At 41.0% G+C, this 13255-nt stretch overlaps 1 long non-coding RNA gene across 4 annotated transcripts in view; it reads right to left on the bottom strand.

Annotated features, from left to right (window-relative positions):
• The window catches only part of LOC135116390 (uncharacterized), a 44683-nt gene that overhangs the window by 5197 nt on the left and 26231 nt on the right, over window positions 1-13255 (bottom strand). For 3 of the 4 annotated variants that reach the window (XR_010276283.1, XR_010276282.1, XR_010276284.1), the window contains exons 3-4: window positions 1356-1489; window positions 438-524 (exon numbers count right to left, since the gene is read on the bottom strand). This is a non-coding gene — a long non-coding RNA (uncharacterized LOC135116390). Of the gene's footprint in view, window positions 1-437; window positions 525-1355; window positions 1490-5114; window positions 5234-13255 lie in introns of those variants that run through there. The other variant, XR_010276281.1, reaches the window with a different exon arrangement.

Below are 13255 nucleotides of genomic sequence, written 5' to 3'. Positions count from 1 at the left end.
TTCTGAATACAAAGAGCGAGTACTGTACAGCTCGTTTCAGTCACCTCCGGTACAATACATTAATAAGTATCGTACGGCGCTTACACTATGCTTAAAATTAAGTTTATAAGTGAGGCAATATTCCAAAAGCACAAACAACCAGTGAATTCCCAAGTAATCATCCAACCTTCTCCTAAGCAAGCATATTGGTGTCCTTTTCTAGGCATTATTAAGCCAAGAGCCAGCTCACATTCTGCAGATCTTCCAATCTCCAACACTTTTGTTTTACAGATTGACTGGCATTTCTCACTATTACGGGAAGTGCCTCAAATAAACTTGTAAAATTTTACCATAGGAGGGAAAAGTGTGCAATACATGGTTCAGAAGAGCAATAATACCATACATTAAAAGCAACACTGCAAGAACACTTGCATAACTCAAAGCAGAGGGGAATCAACCTTTTGTAAGAAGCAGTATGGTGCAGAGACAGCTAGAAAAATTAATTCCAAACTTCAGCAGAAATATCCTTTGCATGGAGGCAGGATCTGCAAGGAGAAAATCCAAATTACATTTGGCATCACTGTGATGTAAAACAATCTAAAATAAATAATGAGGAATGAGAGTAGGATGTTCTATGTGCAGTGAATACTTAGTTCAGTGTCATTACAGAACAGGAGAGATAAATGTCTGGACGAGAATGAAATGAGCTTCTGAGGGACTTTTCCACTAGATGCCAGCAATCCTAGTGAAACAAAAGCTGAAATATTTGGCTTTTTTTAGACAATTCTAGAGATATGATGATAATGTTCTTTTGATTTTTAACCTGGTTGTTGGAGCTCAGGTGTCTCACCAGAAAAGCTGGCACCAACCAAGGATCACAAGGATCACACCTGAGACCTTCTGCTTGCTGGACAGCTGTGCTATTCTTCATATCATGGTACCATCTGCTGACAACTGACACACTACAGAACTTGGCACCTCTTACATCAATCATCACAGTCGTCGTATTTCTTTAGTCAATTAAAACACAAGTATCAAAATAAAAGTCTTGGGTAATATTTTCACACCAACTCTCAACTCTTACAAGATACCATCCTTCCTAATATTAAACAACAAAACTCCCCCTGCTATTTAATCAACACCCATCCCTAACATCTCATCAAACTTGTCATACCTGGCATGGACTCCAGCATCAGCACTTGCTAGTTAAGTACACACAGCCTTGATGCTGCAATGTTGCTGCATGAAGAGCTAACATCTACTGCTATGTACTTCACTCACACAACACTTGGTGTGGCTCCCTCATCATTAATCTATGTGATCATCCTTGTCCTCAAATAACCTGTCCAGGAAAACCTTCAATAACAATGACTCACCAGTAGAAAGGATTTACTGCAAGTTTTTATCCTGGTGCCACAACATCAAGGTCATATGTCACCAGCAGCAGGTGTTAATTCTGTTGCTTGCTCCCCAACACTCACTCCTGGTTGCAGCAGGACATGATGTGCATCTGTAGGTAATTCATGGTTGTATACTAGGAAATGTGAATTAAGAAGCAAACAACAGCCTTGTAACTTTCAACACATACAATTTCATAAAATGTGGAAATGAAGATAGTTATCAGTTATCATGCATTATGATGAAAAACACTTCAAAAGCAAAAACACAAGAAGCAGGGTCTTGTAACCTCTTAAGTTATTTATATTCTCTTAAAAGTTTTAAGTCCATTTTAAGGAACACCAAACAAATCTAACCAAACTACATGCTAACTCCTCTCCCTCAACAATCTTGGGGAACTGTAGTAGACAAGAAACTGAAAGCTGCATAATGTATAAAAAAATATTTCGGCAAAGTAGGTTTCTGAAAACCAGCCATTTTTGGATTTACTATTCTGCATTTATTTTGCCTAATTATTTTTCTAATAACACAATTGTGTCAACAGATGTTTGATGAGGCAGAAAGGAGGGATGATAAGCAACTTGTTCCAAGCTGCAGATGCAAAACTGTTGTTTGGCAATGTGAGGGCACACACACTCAACCCTGGTGTTTTGTACTAACAGCTTCAGGTAAAAAGCTGCTTACCAGATTACCTTCTAGTGTAAAATCTGATAACATCATGTTAAGAACTTCCTCTTCTACATTTTGTTTTTCACTATCAAACATTAAAAAAGGAGCAAAGAGCAGAGATGAACACTTTCAACACTGTTTGGGACAGAGCAGAGATAAACACTTTCAACATTGTTTGGAACTTAAACTCGCATTATCTCCGTTATTCTTTGGCAAGTTTAACAATATTTCAACACACTCGTAACCTGCTATCAATCTTCACTACAATGACCAAGAATCCAGGCAAGTATTACACTAACCAAAAGAGAGAGAGAGAGAGAGAGAGAGAGAGAGAGAGAGAGAGAGAGAGCCCAACATTTTTTAGTCACCGTATAATGTATTGTACAGTATGCAAAGGTAGTATACTGTAATGTTTACCGTGTTATGTAGGATGAGCATTTTGAAAATTCCCTTGACAAAATACATATAGTATGAAAGCTGTGACACACCCATTCCTTCTTTATTTGCTTCGTAATTCTGTAAAGGTAAACTCTGGAGAAAAACCTAATGGCCAGCGCTACTCCTCAGTCGTTACCAATCTATTCTTTACTTACGTATCACCAAGACATTTATTTTGAACAGTTTTATTCTCTCATTACCACAACACTATAGCAAAGGCCTCTGAGGTTTTTAGTCAGGTTTTCATAAGTAATTTTCCCATACAGAATCCTTTAAAATAACTATGAGAATCAAGAAAACCTCAGATGAAGTTGTCCTAGTTATGTTCTCGCTACTTCAAAACTGTTCACTTCATTATTTTTTTTATTTTTTTTTTTTTTTTGCGTGATTCAAGCCCCAATATTCTTCTTCGTCTGTCAGAAAAAAAAAATCGATAGGTGCCCCTCGCACAGATTACACACACCCAGTACCTTCGCCACACCACCACGACAGGACAGCCTCTACTGACAAGTCGGACAAAAGAATGGTGAAGCGGGCCTAGGGTGACCACCTGTCCTTTAAAAATATGGAATCGTTCCGTATTGAAGAGTGAAATGTTGCGTTTCGTTCTGAACCAATATGGAACACCATTTGTTCCATATTTGGCTATATGAATAGTCAAATAAATAACCAGTCGTGCAATAAGTAATCAGCACGCATCGTATCGCCTCTCCTACCTCCACCACCAACAGCTGCCAGTCTAGACAGAGTAGGAGAGAGTAGGAGTGGAGAATGCTGCTGTCTGTTATCAATTATTTACCATCCTCAACTGGACACGAGGAAAGAATATTCTCAATCATGCAGAATAAGTGGAGCAACACTAGGAACCGGTGTTCCGTTGAACTCGTTAATGTGAACCGATTGTTGTTCAAAATTTTGAAGAGCTGTGCTGAATTTCTCAAACACTGGGAAGCAAAAAGTTCTTTGCTGCAGCAAGAAGCAACAAAGTATACATGAAAAAATATACAATATCCATGATATATCCGTATAATATATTACTGACAACTGAAATGTGTTCTGAAATATATCCTCGCATTTAGTCCAGATAGCCTTCACTTCCTCCTAATACTGGGTACTTATGGAAGAACTTATCGTCTAAGCCCCCGCTAATACATGAGCTCTCTTCACTCGCCATCACTGTTCCAACTTCAGCTACCGATTTTTTTTTTTTTTTGGGGGGGGGGTATCGAAGTGGCAACCCTAGCCAAGGATGACTGACTGATGCATGACATGAATGTAGTGCATTACTCCAGATGAGAGAGCATGTGCCGTGCAGGAGAATTTGGTCCTTATCTAGCGCAGACAAATGTTGAAGACGTCTTCGTACGTAGGTACGGGTAATTAAAACCAAGTCAACTTGTGCCGTTAACAAGATAGGAACACCGATTATAATACCGCCTTTTTTTTTTTTTTTCTTTCCTTGGTTTCGTATGATCGAAAAGCTAAATACATGTGGCCTTTTCCCTCCATGCAAAGCGGCGCGACATTTCAAACTACCAGAAGTCTCACTTCTGGCCACCTGAGCTACGAAACGCATCGTAGCAAGACAACCGAAGCTCCGAAAACATTTATGAGGTCTCTCATTCATAACTGCTGGGCTGATGAAATAGTGTTATTAGTCAAGTGGAGAGAGCTGGGGAGAGCATATAACTATACAATACCTCTACACACTATTATTACTTATAAAGAATAATTTTCATTTCAATCCTTTTCAGTCAATTTTCAGTTTCACCCAACAAATGATTTTCTGATGTGCCTTGTGTTTTTGTCTGATGATACATGTAGTGAGTCAATTGATTTTCTACTTTTCCATTGCAAATTACTAGTTTTCGAGTTCTACCTCTTTCAAGTTATGCCTTTATCCCTAATCCCCAACTATCTTGGGAGACCTGTGAAAAGTCCGGGTTTTTGGGTAGCGGAGGATTAAATCAAATAATGTGCGTTGCAGAAGTGATCAGCTGCGGCGGCGGCAGCGAACGTTGCTGTCATTGGTGAGATGAGTTAGGTCTGATTAGTTTGGGTTAGGTCAGGTCAGGTTAGGTTAGATCACATTAGGTTAAGTCCGGTTACATTAGGTTAGATCAGGTCAGGTCTTGTCAGGTCAGTTTAGGTTAAGTCAGGTTATATTAAGCAACACACATTACTTAATTTAATGCCCCCTAAAAAAAAAAAAATCCCACAGGCCCCCTCAAGAGCATTGGGGATGCAGGGTAGAAATATAACTCGAAAATTAGACATTTTGCGACGGAAAAGAGGTAGAAAATTAATTCACTATATGCATCACCATGAAAACATAAGGCACATTAGAAATCGTTGGTTAGGTGAAACAAACGTCTTGACTTATATTTTGAGAAGTCTTCTCTAAATATAAATCAAAACTTATTACAATTTCGCTTCGGTATAGTAATGACGCAGTAAGGAGGCACTTGTGACACCAGTCTTAACGTTGGGTTATTTCAATCCTGCTCTTTTGTCAATATCACTTACCAACAAAATTACAGACGCCCTAGAAAAGTTTGCACCTTACCACCACCACCACCACCAATAATTGCAATTACATCTAGACAAGCTGAAATGATCGCCAGCCTTACTTTCAGCGGAGGGAACTCAAACGCTCACCACAACAGTCAGAAGAACACTGAAGATCAGTGTTCAGCGGCCAGCGAGTGGCGGTCTGCGAATCGGTTCATTGGGTCAGCGAAACGCTTCGCTCTTTCACCACAACTACTCCTATTTTCAAAGGCGACAGAGGTGATCAGCCGGGTTTTCAAGAGCTTCTCCTAATAATGATATGAAAATTTTGTTATTCTCTTACTAGAATCATAAAAAGACCCTTGAAAACCCATGTAACTTCAACTAGAGCCTTCTGAAAGTAATAGACGTGTGGTGCAGAAGTGCTTCAGATTATGGTTCTTGGGTTCATTAGTTTGTTTGACTCTGACACTCCTCACAACCTGACCAGTCTTGTTAGTCACCAAGCATGCCATGAACAGCTGTCCATATGTTGCTCCCTGGCCAGACCCTGACTCCCGAAACCAGGAGTACGAGACAACTTGCTAGATTATTGACATTACACGGTAGAACAGCGAGCAGTTATATGAGATGTGAACCTGTTAACGATGCAGCTGGTATTTAAACAGCCTGAATTATTTCAGTAACTCATAATCCTTAGGGGTAATTTAATGGTGTGCGTGATTTTCCTGAATCCATGAGTACGAAGCGACTTCGGAAATTCTCAACTCTTCACGCTAGAACAGCAAGCATTGATTTAAAAGTGAACCAGTGAACGATGCAACTGCTGGTATTCAAATCTCCTTAATCATTTCGTTAACCCATAATTTTTAAGGGCAATTTAATGGTGTATGTGACTTCCTGATTGTATGTGTGATTCACCTACGGTCGTCTGCTGGTCACCCAGCCAGCCGTTACCCTACGGAAAGAGCTCAGAGCTCATAGTGACCGATCTTTGGGTAGGACTGAGACCACTTACACACCACACACCGGGACAGCGAGGTCACAACCCCTCGGGTTACATCCCGTATCTACTTGCTGCTGGGTGAACAGGGGCTACATATTAAGAGACTCGCCCATTTGCCTCGTGTGTGTGTGTGTGTGTGTGTGTGTGTTCTGCTAAATGTTTCTCTCTATACATATATGTTTATTTCTGACATTTTAACCTTTCTTTGCTGTTGATGATCTATAAGATTAAACATTACTGCCTTTAGTGATGTGAATAAGATATCGCAGTGAGAGTTAAGTGGTGTGTGGTGGTGACAATGGGCGTGTGGTGTGCGGTGATGGTGGACGTGTGGTGGTGTGTGGCGGTGACTATGGGCGTATGGTAGTGAGTTGTGTGGTGACAATAGGCGTGTGGTAGTGAACTGTGTAGTGTCAATAGGAGTGTGGTGGTGAACTGTGTGGTGACAATGTGCGTGTGGTGGTGAATTGTGTGGTGACAAAGGGTGTGTGGTGGTGAATTGTGTGGTGACAATGTGTGTGTGATGGTGAACTGTGTGGTGACAATGTGCGTGTGGTGGTGAACTGTGTGGTGAAGATGGGTGTGTGGTGGTGAACTGTGTGGTGACATTGTGCGTGTGGTGGTGAACTGTGTGGTGACAATGTGCGTGTGGTGGTGAACTGTGTGGTGACATTGTGCGTGTGGTGGTGAACTGTGGTGACAATGTGCGTGTGGTGGTGAACTATGTGGTGACAATGTGCGTGTGGTGGTGAACTATGTGGTGACAATGTGCGTGTGGTGGTGAACTGTGTGGTGACAATGTGCGTGTGGTGGTGAACTGTGTGGTGACAATGTGCGTGTGGTGAACTGTGGTGACAATGTGCGTGTGGTGGTGAACTGTGTGGTGACAATGTGCGTGTGGTGGTGAACTGTGTGGTGAAGATGGGTGTGTGGTGGTGAACTGTGTGGTGACAATGTGCGTGTGGTGGTGAACTGTGTGGTGAAGATGGGTGTGTGGTGGTGAACTGTGTGGTGACAATGTGCGTGTGATGGTGAACTGTGTGGTGACAATGTGCGTGTGGTGGTGAACTGTGTGGTGACAATGTGCGTGTGGTGGTGAACTGTGTGGTGACAATGGGCGTGTGGTGGTGAACTGTGTTGTTACAATGTGCGTGTGGTGGTGAGCTGTGTGGTGACAATATGCGTGTGGTGGTGAACTGTGTTGTTACAATGTGCGTGTGGTGGTGAGCTGTGTGGTGACAATATGCGTGTGGTGGTGAACTGTGTTGTGACAATGGGCGTGTGGTGGTGAGCTGTGTGGTGATAATATGCGTGTGGTGGTGAACTGTGTTGTGACAATGGGCGTGTGGTGGTGAGCTGTGTGGTGACAATATGCGTGTGGTGGTGAACTGTGTTGTGACAATGGGCGTGTGGTGGTGAGCTGTGTGGTGATAATATGCGTGTGGTGGTGAACTGTGTTGTGACAATGGGCGTGTGGTGGTGAGCTGTGTGGTGATAATATGCGTGTGGTGGTGAATTGTGTTGTGACAATGGGCGTGTGGTGGTGAGCTGTGGTGACAATGTACTCACCTCTGTTATGCGCACGGCACACAGAAACGGATCTCTTTCACGGAAGTAGTAGTCATGCCAAGGAAAATCAGCAAAAGGCCTCCTCAGGTCCGCCCAACTAGCAGAGGCAAAACGCCAGAGGCACCTTCGCTTAGGGGGATCCTGAGGGATTGGAGCGATAGGGCAAGATACAGATATGAGATTGTGATCGGAGGAGCCCAACGGGGACCTGAGGAGGTATTTTGCTGATATTTCCTTGGCATGACTACTGCTTCCATGACAGAGATCTGTCTCTGTGTGCCGTGCGCATATCAGAGGTGATAGCATCTGGCATGGAGGCATACATCCCTCACCCTTTTTCTCGACCTAAACCTTCCAAACCTTGGCTTAACAAAACCTGTTCTCGTGCTATACATGATAAAGAGGTGGCCCACAAAAGGTACTTGAGCCTTCCATCACCAGGATCTCATGCACTTTAAATTTCTGCCCGAAATCATGCCAAGTCTGTTCTCCAACTAGCCAAAACTCCTTCATTAATAGAAAGTGTCAAAATCTTTCAAGATCTAACTCCCCTCGTGACTTCTGACATGTAGCCAAAAACATCTCCAATAATTTTACTTCTTCTTTCCCTCCTTTATTTCAACCAGATGGCACAACTGCTATCACATCTATCTCTAAAGCTGAACTCTTCGCTCAGACCTTTGCTAAAAACTCTACCTTGGACGATTCTGGGCTTGTTCCTCCCGCTCCTCTGCCCTCTGACTCCTTCATGCTACCTATTAAAATTCTTTGCAATGATGTTTTCCATGTCCTCGCTGGCCTAAATCCTCGGAAGGCTTATGGATTTTATAGGGTCCCTCCTATTGTTCTCCAAAACTGCGCCTCTTGTACTTGCACCTTGCCTAGTCAAACTCTTTCAACTTTGTCTTTCCTTCTTGTTGGAAGTTTGCCTACATTCAGCCTGTTCCTAAAAAGGGTAACCATTCTAATCCCTCAAACTACCGTCCTATTGCTTTAATTTCCTGCCTATTTAAAGTTTTTGAATCTATCCTCAACAGGAAGATTCTTAAACATCTATCACTTCACAACCTTCAATCTGATCGCCAGTATGGGTTCCATCAAGGCCGCTCTACTGGTGATCTTCTGGCTTTCCTTACTGAGTCTTGATCATCCTCTTTTAGAGATTTTAGTGAAACTTTTGCTGTTGCCTTACACATACCAAAAGCTTTTGATAGAGTCTGGCACAAAGCTTTGATTTCCAAACCACCCTCCTACAGCTTTTATCCTTCTCTCTGTAACTTCATCTCAAGTTTCCTTTCTGACCGTTCTATTGCTGCTGTGGTAGACGGTCACTGTTCTTCTCCTAAATCTGTTAACAGTGGTGTTCCTCAGGGTTCTATCCTGTCACCCACTCTCTTCCCATTATTCATTAATGATCTTTTAAACCAAACTTCTTGCCCTCTCCACTCCTACGCTGATGATACCACCCTGCACTTTTCCACGTCTTTTCACAGATGTCCAACCCTTCAGGAAGTAAACAGTTCATGCAGGGAAGCCACAGAACGCCTGACTTCTGATCTCTCTAAAACTTCTGATTGGGGCTGAGCAAATTTAGTATTGTTCAATTCCTCCATCTATCAACTTAACAGAACCTTCCAGACAATTATCCCCTCTTCTTCAATGACACTCAACTGGCCCGCTCTTCTATACTGAACATCCTCGTTTTGTTCTTTTCTTATAATCTGAACGGGAAACTTCACATCTCATCTCTAGCTAAACAGCTCCTATGAAGTTAGGTGTTCTGAGACGTCTCTGCCAGTTTTTCTCACCTCCCCTAGCTACTAACTTTATACAAGGGCCTTATCTATCCATGTATGGAGTATGCTTCACATGTCTGGGGGGTTCCACTCATATCACTCTTTTAGACAGGGTGGAATCAAAAGCTTCTTGTGCCATCAACTCCTCTCCTCCAACTGACTGTCTCCAGCCTCTTTCTCATCACCGGAATGTTGCATCTCTTGCTGTCTTCTATCGCTATTTTTATGCTAATTGCTCTTCTGATCTTGCTAACAGTATGTCTCCCTTCCTCCTGCGGCCTCGCTGCACAAGACTTTCTTCTTTCTCTCACCCCTGTTCTGTCCACCTCTCTAATGCAAGAGTTAACCAGTATTCTCAGTCATTCATCCCCTTCTCCGGCAAAATCTGGAATTCATTCACTATGGCTTGAACTCCTTCAAGAGGGAGGTTTCAAGACACTTATCCTTCAATTTTTGACCATCACTTCGGACCCTATTCGGGATCAACATCTCAATGGGCTTTTTTTTTTTCTTTTTATTAGATTTTTGTTGCTCTTGGCCGGTGTCCCTCCTACATAAAAAAAAAAAAAGAAAATTATCACAATAGATGGGGAGATTTTTTTTGGGGGGGATGTGTTCCAAAAGAGCAATAATCGATAACTTTAGTTTTTGGAACATAAATATGTTGAAGTTTTTAATTTTTCAAACAGTACTTTTTATTAGTGAAGAGACAAGATAAATATTGAATTTGAATTTTTTATAAGATTTTTCTAACTTTTCTAAGGTAGTAGTTATTTTGCTTAAAACAAATGGAGTGGAGAGGATGGTAGGGGCCGAGATGAGGGGATTAGGTGAAGTAATGGTAGATGAATTGCATAAATATTTCGTTGGTAAAGTTCATACAGGTCAGTTAGCAAATATCCCATATAGGGCAATAAGATCACAGAAAAATTACCATAAATGGATGACTGCTAGGTTAAAACATTATATAGGGCGTAAGAGCCATATATATATATATAAGAGATTAAGGGCAGGTGAAGAAGTTTTAAGGTCACAATATAATGAATTAGTTAGAAAAGTCAGGAAGTTAACGAGGAAAACTAAGGGCAATTATGAATTAAAGGTAGCCAACCAGGCGAAGACGGACCCAAAGGATTTTATCAGGTATACAGGACGAAGAATAAGGATACTATAGGTCCATTAAAAGCAGCAGATGGGGAGCTGGTTAGTTCTGGGGAGGAGATTAGTAAAATTCTGAATGAGTATTATTCAATTGTCTTCGCCCAGAAAAAACATGCAGGATATGCCAGACAGTGAACAGATGTTTAGAGCAGATGAGAATGAAAAATTGACAGATATTTCCATAACTAGGGAGATAGTGGAACAGGAGATAGATAGGCTAAAAAATTTCAAGACACCAGGACCAGATGAAATATATCCCAGAGTACTTAAGGAATGCATAGAGGTTATTAGTGGGCCGTTAATTTCTGTCTTTAGGAAATCACTTGAGTCAGGTGATTTACCAGTAATGTGGAGGCAGGCTAATGTAGTACCCATCTTTAAGAAAAGAGATAAAACTTTAGCGTCTAACTATAGACCTGTCAGCTTAACTTCAGTTGTAGGTAAAATATTAGGGTCAATAATAGCGAGGAACATTAGGGAACATTTAGACAAACATAACTTGATAAATCAGTCACAGCATGGCTTCACGAAGGGGAAAGGGACCTGACAAACTTGTTAAGTTTTTACAGTAAAGTGTACGAGGCAGTAGATAATGGTAATAGTTATGATATCTTATATCTGGACTTTAGTAAAGCATTTGACAAGGTACCCCATGAAAGGCTCCTGAGAAAGGTTAGGGCACACGGGATAGATGGGAAGGTGTTAGGCTGGATAGGGTCATGGCTTAGCGACAGGCGAGAAAGAGTTGTAATAAACGGCTCGAAATCCGAGTGGGGTCATGTGGGGTGCCACAGGGATCAGTATTAGGGACATTGTTATTTCTAATATATATCAATGACTTGGATAGTGGAATTAGTAGTGATGTTAGCAAATTTGCGGATGACACAAAGATAGATAGATTAATTAGGTCAGAATCGGATGCCATTGCCTTGCAGGCAGATTTAGATAGGATGAATGAATGAACGGACCAATGGGAAATGCAATTTAATATCAATAAATGCAAAGTATTTAGCGTAGGTAGAGGAAATCCACACAGTAGGTAAACATTAAACAAACAAACTCTGGTATGTACAGGGTACGAGAAAGATTTAGGAGTTATAGTTAGCTCTGAACTCCATCTAGGAAAACAATGCATAGAGGCCAGAAACAGGGCAAATAGGGTACTAGGATTAATTTTTAGGAGTGTTAAAAGTAGAAGGCCGGAAGTAATATTAAAGTTATACTTGGCGCTGGTCAGACCTCATCTAGACTACGCTGTGCAGTTCTGGTCCCCACATTACAGGAAAGATATAGGTCTATTAGAATCAGTACAGAGGAGAATGACTAAAAGGATACAGGGGATGAGGCGTATTTCTTACAAGGCGAGATTGAAGTTATTAAATTTAAATTTTTTAGAGAGACGTAGGTTAAGAGGGGACCCGATAGAAGTCTTTAAGTGGTATAAGGGTCATAACAAGGGGGATGTAAGCAAAATTCTTAGGATCAGCAACCAGGGTAGAACAAGAAATAACGGGTTCAAGCTTGAAAAATTTAGGTTTAGGAAGGAGATAGGAAAAAATTGGTTCTCAAATAGAGTGGTAGATGAGTGGAACAGACTCAGTAATCATGTTGTTAGTGCTAGGACATTAGAGAGCTTTAAGAGAAGATTAGACAGGTTTATGAATGGGGACAAAAGATGGAAATAGGTAGATATATTTCATACAGGGACTGCCACGTGTAGCCTGGTCGCTTCTTGCAGCTTCCCATATTTCTTATGTTCTTTTCCCTTATTTCTTATGTTGTTATGTAACACTTTTCATTAGTGAACAGACAAGATAAATATTGAATTAAAATTTTTTAAAAGATTTTTCTAAGTTTTCTAAGATAAAGATAAAGATAAAGATTTAGATTTGACGTTTTATCTAAAATATCAATATCGTTATCGCTAGTATTAGAATTTTAGATTTATCGATTTATCGGTTATCGGACGTTATCATCAGCTATCGATTATCGGTTATCCTTATCGATTTATCGATTATCATGATATATTTTTTTCGTTATCGCGCCCAGCTAAGCTGACCGCAGAGACAGACAGGACACTTACAAAGCCAGTCGAATTTGAGAAACAGGGCAGACATATGAATTTCACACCATGTCCAAACAACGCCTCAAAATGTATATGCGCATAAAAACATTTTCGACTTAAAATAATTTGTATTTTCTGCCAATATCCGTAAAAACTCGAGTTACACCCTGTTTAGACCATGTAATTGAGAGAGACGTGAGCGGCAGAGATAGCAGAGAGCAGGGTAGCAGATGATAGGGCCGCCCTGAGGGGGGGGCCGCGGGCGAGATGGACTACATCACATAAAGTAAATGGAGCTTATAAGTTGTAATGCAGTCTTGAAATCAATTATCTCATGATTAGGAAGAAGGAACAATGACAGGATGGTTAGGGTTACTATTTTGATACCTGCACAGGTTGTTTATGTTTTGTATGAATTGTGTTTTGTGTGGTGTGTACTTTTACTGAATTGAATTAATGTGAGGCTGACATTATAAATATGTGTCTTTCTGACTGAACAGGGATGGTGTAAATTGCTGGGATGTGACTTCATGTGTGTTTCTTTATTGAATGGTAATGGCGTAAGTCGCCAGAGCCCAGACATTATGCATGTTTTCATGTACGAAGAATGAAAAATTTAATGGTGAGTGAAATCATGTCGTATGTACTTTCTGTACAAAGATT

Source organism: Scylla paramamosain, chromosome 31 (genome assembly GCF_035594125.1).
Source record: "Scylla paramamosain isolate STU-SP2022 chromosome 31, ASM3559412v1, whole genome shotgun sequence".
Lineage (NCBI taxonomy): Eukaryota > Metazoa > Arthropoda > Malacostraca > Decapoda > Portunidae > Scylla > Scylla paramamosain.
The sequence above is the reverse complement of the archived record's forward strand: the minus strand, read 5'-3'. Positions and strand labels throughout refer to the sequence as shown.